Raw genomic sequence first — 8,364 nt, forward strand, 5'->3', positions numbered from 1 at the left:
TTTAATTGGATCTTGGCTAACACTCATTCGTGCTCATAAAATAATTACGAAGTTTAAGTGTAATCCCTTCTAGCATCTTTAGTGCTCTACGGGGGATTATTACTTGTCTCATATAAACACTTCGTAATTTGTCAAATCTTAAAACGGATCGTACGAGTTAGACAATTACTTAACGCTCTTTAATTGGATCTTGTCTAACTAATAACGTACATATAAAATATTACGAAGTAAAAGTGTAATCCCTTCTAACATCTTTAGTGTTGGGGGGGATTATAGCTTGTTTCATATAAACTACTTCATAATCATCCGTTATTTAAAGACGAATCAAATCCACGAGTTAGCCAATTATTTTCACGCTCTTTAATTGGATCTTGGCTAACACATATCGTGTATATAAACAATTACGAGACATATCGTATAAGCCCCTTCTAACATCTTTTAGTGTTCCGTGGGGTTATTATTCGATATATATAAATTACTCGTAATTATTCGTCTAAACTTCAAAAGCACGATCTTACGCCAATTACTTGCACTTCTATTATTTGGATCTTGGCTAAGAATCATAAAACTTATACAAGTGCTTGAAGTTAAAAGTATATTTTGACCAAATAAGTGTCAAAATAGAAGTATAATAAAATCCTTAAGCCTACGAGTGTAAAGGATAAGTTATAATTCCGAGATTGTAACTAACGTATTCTTCGATTTATAAATACATAATCGAAAGAAGAAGAATACTAAAGAAGTCATAAGCCATAAGTGTTTAACATAAACAGGGACTTCTCATATTACTCCACAACTTTATTAAATTTATAAAGGAGTAATTATAAATATACTTGACCAACTTGTATTATTCTTAAGTCAAGTATTGTTATTTAGTTTTAATATTCTTATTTGAATATTATACTAATTGTGGGCTAGTACAGTAACATACTAGTTCAAACCATCTTTTCTATACTTGGTTTGTTTCGTAGATTTTCTTGTTAGTTTTGTAGTGAAGTGAAGTGACGTGAGGTAATTCTCGTTCTAAGATCCAAGTCCTAGACGTACTAACGAGGAGTTAGTAGTCTTCGCACCGTGAAGAAGAAGAAAGACCCAAGACCGGATCACTAAGATCCAAGACCGACAAAAGCTAAGGAAGCCAAGTCCACACAAAGGCTATACAACAACTTTGAAGAAATAGCGGGGAGTTATTGTCTAAGATAAGTTGTGTAGGTATTACATTTGTTTTGAGGTGATGACCCTTGTGTTACGCACCAAGACAAATACTTGTAAAGGGTGTAAAGGTTTCTCCGCCTACTAAAGGAGCGAGTTTATTATAAGGGAAAATCCCTAGTCCGGGAGAGGAGTTTGGGGACTGGAGTAGGGGTGAGCGAATCTATTAGAAGTTGCACCATCGCGAACCAGGATAAAATCACCGTGTGGTATTTTCTTTCCTTGCACTTTATCTTCCGCACATATAAACTGCATAACCACTCGGTAAAGTTTTAAAAAGGGATAAAATATTTTTAAAATGCCACAACAATTTTTAAATTGGTAATTAAGCTATTAACCCTCCTTCTAGCTTAAAATAGCCCTCTTACGGGACCTTACAGTACCTACTCTAAAAAATAAGTCATGATGAAAAACATGATCGCAATTCTGTATGGATTTGTGGGGGATTGTTAGAAAAATGGATTATAAATCATAATTTTTATTATGTTCTTGATGATAATCCTAAAATCTAATGATTGGAAGTTGTTCCATGATATGTGAACTTAAACTTTTATATATGGATCTAAGTATTTTCTTAGTGAAATCCATAGAGAAATGGAGTTGAAACTAGTAGCTTGTAAAAACTTGAAATGGAGAATGTGTCATTTGTCCCACATTGAAAATAAATAAGGTGAGGATTTTATTTATTTGTGATTTAATTTTTTTAATTAAAATTAATTTATCAGTCGGGCTGGATTATTGTCTCTGTTGGGCTTGGTCACTTTGTAAGTGGACTCAGTCAGATTCAATGAATCTGGACATGTAACTGATAATATATATTCAAAATTGAAAATATTAAAACTGATTTAATGTGTGGATTAAATACAAAAGCTGTTACATTTTATTTAAATTAAAAATCCGCGGTTTTGATTTATGTATTAAATGAGCAGTTTTGATTTCTGATATTAAAGTTTATTAAAATCTATTAATGGCAGGGTGGTCAGTTACACTTAGCCTCTACTATAAATAGAGGCCTAAGTTGATGAAAAGGCACCACACCCTACATTCTTCTTCTCCCCTCTATACTCTGTGCTCTCTCATATTCAAATAGTGTTTTTCCGGCGAAATGAGGTTCCAGTCGAAGTTGGGCTTTCGAGGTGCTGTCAACTCAAAACTCGGAGCTGTTTTATCCTGGAGGAGTTATTGCATAGCATCCCAAAGCAGGCAGGTGGGGGCAACTATCTCTTTAAGAGTAGTCAGGGCTTCGAGTAAGGTCTGGCGACTCAACTGTGTTCTTTCTTGGTGATTTTGTATCTGCTAGCTACCATCTTTATCAGTCACTCTTTCGATATGTTAAAGCTATGGTTACGGGTACAATTTATGTTCTCTCTTCGGTATTTCAGTTACCGATTTGTTTATTGTTTGCCTGCATGCATTGTTACGTTAACTGTTATCTTGGCCTTGTCTTGCTAAATTCAAGATATAATTGCCCCTATATTGCTGTAATAGTTAGTATTATTTCCTAACATTACATATATATCGCATTTAAATTCATAGCTTAGGGAGTTCTATTAGGTTAATGTTCTAAGAGAGTTTGTAATCTAACATGGTACATAATTAATCTACTCAGAGCCCCATCATGAATTTATGATGGTCCACTTAAGCCACAATTTTTGAGTAAGAGAGTGTATCATAATCCCCCTTAAAAAATGTTATGGGGTTAACCCGTACATTACAGTCCTATTATATGTAAAAGGTAAACTTAAATTGAAGTATATTGTAGACTAAAAAGGCAGGGATCAAACTAGTTAATTACTCCATATCAGTATTATCGGTAGAAGTTCTGTAGACCAAAAATGAAACAGTGCCCGAATATGCAGAAGCCAGTGCCTTTCCAACAGAGGTGGGCTGCGAAAATGCCAACTGGGATTTTTCTAAGACTGAATCTGAACAAAAGCTTTTCCTGCATTAAGATTTCAGATTGTTAAAGCAAATGAAAAGAAGCTTTTAGACAAAAGATATTTCGCCAAGAATAGGAAGAACAGACTCAGTCTATCAATCATCATCCAACCTTAAAGTGGCTTTAAAATGCTACTATATTGGGATACTGCATTATGTATACATTATTAGGTTTTCTCAAGGCAGGCTTTAAAACTTTGAAATCCATGACGCCAACAGAAAGTTCGCTATGCTTTTCTCGGTTCAAAATTTCAGAGTAATGAATGCAGCAATTGCTAGAGTAATTGCTAGAGTGTACTTTGAATCAGTTCCGCTTGTTCATTCAGATTACAAAAACTTACTCCCTCCGTCCCTCCCAAATGTTTACATTTGGGTTGGACACGGAATTTAAGAAAAATGATAAAAATGGAGAAAGTTAAAAAAATGAGTAAAGTAGTGAGACCGATTAATATTATATGTAAAAAGTGGGTATAGTGGAGAGAAGTAGTGTATGTAGTTATTTTTAAAATTATAAAAACTTCACTATTTTTGGAAAATTTGAAATGTGAAAAATTGGAAGAGATATCCCAAAAAAGAAAGTGTAAACAAATGGGAGGGACAGAATACTCGCTAAACAAAATACATGTATCTACCCACCTACTCATATCCCAAACTAACGATCTTTGCCTTACAGAGACTTGTTATCGGTCATACAAGTCTATCCACCGAAAAAGTGAAAGCACAGAACGTGATAACCAGAGTAGAACTGATTCAGTGTCTTTTAATCGAGAATTTGACTGCTGATCGTAAAACATGTTTTTTTATGTTTAATCTGTAAGTGGCTTAAGTGCTGTACCAAACTAAACTGCACCTGCAACACATTAATCAAGTACAGATCTTTTTTAAAATTAGTATAGTTTGCAATCGTTTAGAATATTTCACAATAGATATAGTTTTCTATTCCTCGTGGATGCAGCTCTTTCCAGCATACCTTATTTGGCTTTCCGGTTATATATATTTCTAATTGTTCCACGTACTATAACAAGGGATGCAAAAAACATTTATATCAAAACATAGCAGGCATACCTTAAAGCATCCAGCAAATGGGTGGCAATTTGTTTTCTTCTGTACGCCGGAGCAACCCAAATGGCTCTAATGCCACAAACAGCAGACATGGCTTCCTTTTCGCACAAAATTACTCCTCTAAGGCTCTCATCTAACACATGGGAAATTTTAGAAGATGAAGCACTCTTCACCCGTTCTCTCTGGAAGCTCACGCTACCAAATTGCAGAATATCCGAGCCTGATCTTGTTTTCTTGCTACTATTACTACTAGATGTCCCATCTTCTGCGCTACATACGATCCTATAAGCCTTTTCTATTGGCTGTGCAACTAAACAGCCAGAAATTCTGTTGGAGGAAATAAAAAGGTAGACCTGCAGCATGAAAAATTATAGTCAAGCGAACTTGCAGAGAACAGAAATTCTAAAATATAGAATCAGCAATACATGGACTTCATAATTCATGACTTGTGAAGGTGCATAGAGCAGTTGCTTCTAATTGATACAGGAGTCAACGAGAAGCTCTATTGCTTTAAAGATGATGAAGCAGGACTCTGATAAAATGCAGAATTTTGTGACTGTCAAAAACTCTGAATACCTTACAATCCTTGTTACATATCCATCCCTCACCAAGCTCCATCTCCATCATTTTGACAACCTCCTGAACCTATCAGGCATTGAAGTGTCAATAAACATTGAAGGAATAATGATTTAAAAAATCATCTACCTAAAAACTATACTACAAGAGTACAAGTTAGCAACAAAAAAAAAACAAAATACTACAGAAATAAGCGATATAAGAAAACAATGTGAGAACAACAAATATTAAATCAAAAAGTAGTTGTATACCTTTTTCCACTGAGCAGGAGGATCACCGTCCAACACTAACAAAATGCGCCCCTCTTCCGCTACATGGATAACCCTTTCATTACGCCAACCCTTTCAAACACGAAGTACCATTGAATAAATGAGGCAACAAATTAGGCAAACAACCCAATCGCAGACCAAAAAAAAAATCTTTGTACCTTAAATTGAATCCCATGCGTATAAGTTTGTGAAAGGAGTTGTGAAGCTTCTCATCCTCTTGGTCACCGGTAGCATACTTGAACCCACATGTACTACATGTATGCAATAGAAAATCAGATTGACCAAACTCCAAATGAAACTGTGCATAGTTTCTTTTCTTAGTTAGAACTGTCGAAGACTTATCCAGAACCAGTTTAGACGAGGAATCCCCTGAATTAGAAATCTGTAACCCTTCTCCCATCAAACTACCATCATTACCGCTGTAATTCGAAAGATAAATGTGAACATTACAATAAGACATGTTCCAGCACAACAACATGACAAAAAAATGCATTTGCAGAATTAATCATATCAAAATCACAACAAAAAAGAAAACATAAGATAAACTGATAAACCATCACGATCTTCTTACACGAGACCCCAAATCATCTTTACTAAACAATTCCCTTGCTTCAAGCAAATAAGTAATCGATAATTCAAATATAGACAGCAGATTAACAAATAACTACTGGCACAAACAAAGCTAAATTACTGTTGTAGCTAATATCAATTTTCTCGGTAACGGTCAATTACATAAATTTAAATACTGACGCATACAGACACTATCAGGAGTTACTAAACGAAGACAATGGAACTACACCCCAAAATATAAAATTGATATAGATGCCATAAACATGTAGAAATACAAAATTTGAAGTGAGGCGATAAGAATATACCTATGTATAATTGGAGGTCTGCGTTTGTATTTGACAGTAATTTCATGTTGTTTGATGTGCTTGTCCTCCAAGAAAATGTCCGAATCACGTGGTTTCGGGGTAGAAGAAGAAGAAGGTTTAAAGAAAGAATGAATCTTGGATTGCATTATCAAACAGCTTCCAATCGTGATATCTAAGTTCTGGGTTACGAGGGTTTAGAGCTGATTAACAAACTGAAAATCATTTGTTGGAGTTTCCCGCGTTTAGGACCACCTCAAATTCTTCTACTTTCCCGCCAATGATTTTCTTAACAAATATTCCTTTTTTAAAAGATAATTTCTACTGCTTTATTTATTCATATTTTAAGCATTATAAGTTGTACATAACCCAATAGTAACTCATAACTCAAAATTACTTTTTTACTTTCAAATCAAGAAAATAACTTTTATTGATTTTTTTTTTGGATTAGTGTAAACATAAATCTCGACCTCAAAGATAAAGAAAATAGATGTAGACTGGTTTATTGTATTCAGAAAAAAAACTGCTTGAAATTGATTTCTATTTACATTAATTACAATTTAATTTAAATTATTTAAATTACCCCATGCTGGTGAGTGGTGACCGAAATGGATTCACAATATAACACTCTAAAACTTTATGTTATTCAAATGTTTCACTGTTCAAAGGGAAATTTTTAATAACCCTTATTAATAAATGAAACTCCTTTTAAATGATATTATTAATTTTGCTTTCACCAATTTTTAATTTCACTTACTATATTTTATAGTTTTATTTTTATATGTTTTTTAATATTACTAAACTTGTGATTACATCATTTATTCGTGGTATATTTCTATGTGTGTTATACTTATAATTTTATTAAGTTTGGTATTATTTTGTTATTTTATATTTTTACGTGTCATATGATTATATTAAGTTTAGTTTTATTTTTGTTTCTTTATACTTCTACCTATTAAGTTTGGTTTTATTTTTATTTCACCCTTTTGCTTTAAGTTTTTGTGTTCTTTATTCCCTTATGTATTTCTAATTGAATATATTATATGTGGTTTGGTTTCATCAACTTTGATTTACCCTTTTTGAATTCATTATAATTCTAAATGTATATTTTTTATCATTTTTACTTCTTTATAACTATATATTTGTCAAATTCTCTATTATTGGGCTTTTTTTATAAATACCCAAGTTTTATAAATTTTTTGTAAAAATACTGTCATTTTTAAAACAAATTGCAAAATTACTATCTTTCAAAAATATTTGTAAAAATTACGGAGATTACATTTGCAACTATATTGCAACTGCCAGTAATCCTATATGCAACCAAAAGGCAAATTTGAAAAATTTTGTTGAAAATTAATTAAAATAAGTGGTTGCAAATGACTAATAATAAATACACTGCGAATATAATTCCAACTAAAAGTAACCCCAAAATAAACTAAAAATAATCAAACCCACCAATCACTAGCTTAGCCACCTCCAACCACTACCACTCCCCCATCACCAGTTATCCATTTCTCTCCACCTCCATCTGCTACATCTCCTCAATATTACTTCAACTCCTTTCTCACTTTCATAACAGGCTGTCCACAAAATTCTTCACTTGGAAACGAATCATCTCTCATCACACTCTGTTTCACCACATCTCTCACACCTTTTCCAAACTCCACACTCATCTCCGCTAAGCCTCTCCAAAACTCCACCGCGTGAAACTTTCAATTCCGATCGCCACCGCCGTACAAAACCGTCAGAGTCGCCGGAGGTGCTGCCGCAATTTCGATTCCGACGCGGTCGGGAATGAAGGTAGTCTAATCATCTCCCCACGACGTTGTTTTCAGACATTTTGAAGAGAATTAAGGTGTATAAAGAGAGGGAAGATCAGTAGATAAGCATTGATTAATGTAATTGATTAAAAAGTGTAACGCAAGTCTCTGTACAAACAATAGATGTTTAATTTTGATAAGATTGTATTTTATAATTTAATTGTTACATGTTCAAAATGATAGTAAATTTGCAAGATTTTAAGTAAGGTAGTTGTAAATAATTATTTAAAGTTGGTATATTTGTCAAATTCCCTATTATTTAACCCGTTTTTTTTAATTTCAATTGTTATATTGACTTGAATTAATAATTATATTTCTCATATGACTTAATAATATATTTTAATAAAATAATTAAATTTCTGAATCGTAAAATAATTATAATTTTTATTATGATCATACGAATCGTACTCAATAGTTTGGGTTAGATTTTCTGAAAAAAATTAGAATTTTGACACGACTTATATTATTACAATTTTTAATAAATTTTAAAATTAACTAGCCCGTGAGAATCACGGCACGTGTTATTAACTAAGTTTAATAATAACGAAGCAGTATGACACATTGCTTGCTAACTTTGTTATACCACATCACCAGACGTACATGAACAACATACAA

The 8,364-nt window shown here is 33.0% G+C and overlaps 1 pseudogene; it reads right to left on the minus strand.

Moving 5' to 3' along the window:
- Positions 1-2,850: 2,850 nt before the first annotated feature.
- Positions 2,851-6,078, minus strand: LOC141687052 (protein CHROMOSOME TRANSMISSION FIDELITY 7-like; annotated as a pseudogene).
- Between the last annotated feature and the right edge of the window lie 2,286 nt (positions 6,079-8,364).

The sequence above is a fragment of the Apium graveolens genome, chromosome 9 (genome assembly GCF_009905375.1).
Source record: "Apium graveolens cultivar Ventura chromosome 9, ASM990537v1, whole genome shotgun sequence".
Classification (NCBI taxonomy): Eukaryota; Viridiplantae; Streptophyta; class Magnoliopsida; order Apiales; family Apiaceae; genus Apium; species Apium graveolens.